This window comes from Apium graveolens, chromosome 3 (genome assembly GCF_009905375.1).
Source record: "Apium graveolens cultivar Ventura chromosome 3, ASM990537v1, whole genome shotgun sequence".
Lineage (NCBI taxonomy): Eukaryota > Viridiplantae > Streptophyta > Magnoliopsida > Apiales > Apiaceae > Apium > Apium graveolens.
Genome location: NC_133649.1, coordinates 298,068,811 through 298,071,465, shown reverse-complemented (window position 1 = coordinate 298,071,465; position 2,655 = coordinate 298,068,811).

The window sequence follows — 2,655 nt, the reverse complement described above, 5'->3', positions numbered from 1 at the left end:
CTCTTCCACCCTGGCCTTCTTAGCAACAGGCTCAAATTCCTCCTCGGAAGAATCTTCCTCCTCTCCATCCTTGATCATATCAGCAAGCTCCTCAGTAACACCTCCAAGCTCTGGAACCCGCACAGGGCAAGGAAAGGGCGACTGCTCAAGGACCTCGGGAAACTCATCCTGGATGGCCTCCACAGCAGCGTCCCAACCCTCCTTATAGCTAATTGGGTGAAGAAGGGCGTCATGCTCCACCATCAAGTCTTTGAATTCTTGAGTGTCCATCCAGCCATCAAAGGCTTTATCCTTCTGCGCCTTCAAGATGACATTTTCGGCACGGGCCGTCTCCAGGTCAGAAGTGGAAGAGGCCAATTGAGCTTCAAGGGCCTCAATTTTTTGGTTGGCCTCCTCCAACTTCTTGTTGGCATCTTCCAGGCCAACCTTCCAAGCCTTAGCTTGGTGAATTGCCCCTTGAAAATGGGCGTTAGCCTGCAAGAGAAACAGCAAAAGTTTAGAAAAGAAGCATGAAAAGAGAAGTATAAAAGGCATAAGTAAAGTACGTACCGTCGCCAGAGCTTGGGCTCCAAACAGCTCATTCCCCTCTAAGTCCTGTTGAAGGACAAAATCTTGATAGTCCACCGGGGAGATGGAGTGCTTAGACCATTCCTTGGACAGGGCCGTGCTGCCCAATATTGAATCCTTGCCCCGGATCCCCCAAGCAGGTTGAAAATAGGCCCCTGGCCTCTGCTTGGTGCGCAAAACCTGGCTGGGGCCTTCCTCATTTGGCTCCATTGCCTGAAGGAGGAACTCAGGGAAGCGGTCACCAAGTCGAGGGTCTTTAAAAATCTTCCCGGCCCTCTTCATCCTGGTTGTCTCCAGGTCCTTCGGCTTGGTAGCCTCCTCAATCTTCTCAGCCACTGCAACAAACAAAGTCAGTTGAAAACCAATGAAATAAAAATGCAGGAAATAAAGGAGGTAAAAAAGGGAACTTACTTTTCTTATGAACGGGCGAGAGGCCGCGTTCTACCAAGACGGTCTCCCGGATAAGGTCCCAAGAATGGGAAGTACCGTTGTCTTGCGTAAGGAGGTTGAAACCTCTAGCCTCCTCCTCAGACAAAGTTATGTCATTCGGGCTCCCGTCCACGGCCAGCCCAAAAGATGATCGATACAGGGAGCCCCAATCTCCACCCTCCCAAACAATAAACAAAAAATCTTTCTTCCACCCTAAATTGTTGTTAGGGATGGACTTCCCATTCACGATATGGGGGACAGTGGGGCACTGGTTGATAGAAACCCATCCCGGATTTTTATCAGGGCTGTTTTTGAACTGGAAAATCTTCCTGAAGACAGCAACAGATGTGGGGACGTTGTGCTTGGCGCATTGCGACAGATAGCACAGAATCAACCTCCAGGAATTAGGGGGAAGTTGGCAAGGGCTGATGCCCACATCAGCCAGTAGCAAAGGAATAAATGGGTGAAAAGGGAGTCTGATACCTGCCCTTAGAGTATCCCTATAGACGCATAGCGCGTCCTTCTTCCACTGACAGGCCCTGTCGGCCGGACCTGCAAGAACCAGCTTAAAAGGTTCCTTAATCCTGAAGCAGCTGCTCAACTTTTCCAGCTCCTTGGGGTCCCGTAAGGCGCTGATATGATCGTTCGCATCCAGATGCACATCAGACGGGTACTCGTCCCCTCGAGTATTGATCATGTCGATTAAGGAAGTATACCTCGATCGAATAGGAAACTCGTTGGACTTTCTAGCCACGTTCATCTTGGCCAAGCGAGTCATTCTTTTGTCAGCCATCTGAAAAAAGAAAGGGGCACATAAACAGGCTATCTTAAAATGGCACACAATGGAAAAATAGACACGAAAAGCAAAGGGAGGAATCTTACCTGAAAAAGCACTCCTGAAAAAGGCTTTGAGCTCCGACTTGCTGTTATTGCTCTGAGAATCTTAGCAGGAGGATGAAGAAGAAAACTAAGAAATGAGAAAGTGAGGAGTAATAGACTTTCCTCATTCCTTTATATAGGAGGAGAAAGAAGTTGAAGGGACGAAAAGCCCATTAAGAACAAAGGCCCATAAGAAAAGGCCCAGAAAAAAGAATATTCCAGAATATTCCTAGGAATTCTAGGGCATTCTAAACAGGGTGTGTTAAGCCCAGCACTATTTGATAAAGCCCAATAAAGAGGCCCAGCAATATTTGATAAAGCCCAATAAAGAGGCCCAGCATTATTTGATAAAGCCCAATAAAGAGGCCCAGCATTATTTGGTAAAGCCCAATAAAGAGGCCCAGCATTATTTGGTAAAGCCCAATAAAAAGGCCTAAATCCAATTAGGATTTGGAAAATTCAATTTTAGCCCTAAAAGATGTAAGGCCCAATGAAGAGGTCTAAAAAAAAGACCAGAATCCAGGTCGAGGTCCAGGTCGTAAATCCTGCCCGAAATCTTTCGAGCAGACACCCGAAAATAACGGGTAATAAAGACCAGAATTCAGGTCGAAGTCCAGGTCGTGAATCCTGCTCGAAAACTTTCGAGCAGACACCCGAAAATAACGGACAAAAAAGACCAGGATTCAGGTCGAAATCCAGGTCGTGATCCCTGCCCGAAATTTTTTGACTAGGCTCACGAAAACAGCGGAAAAAATAGGATTAAATTGAAGTCGAAACTTC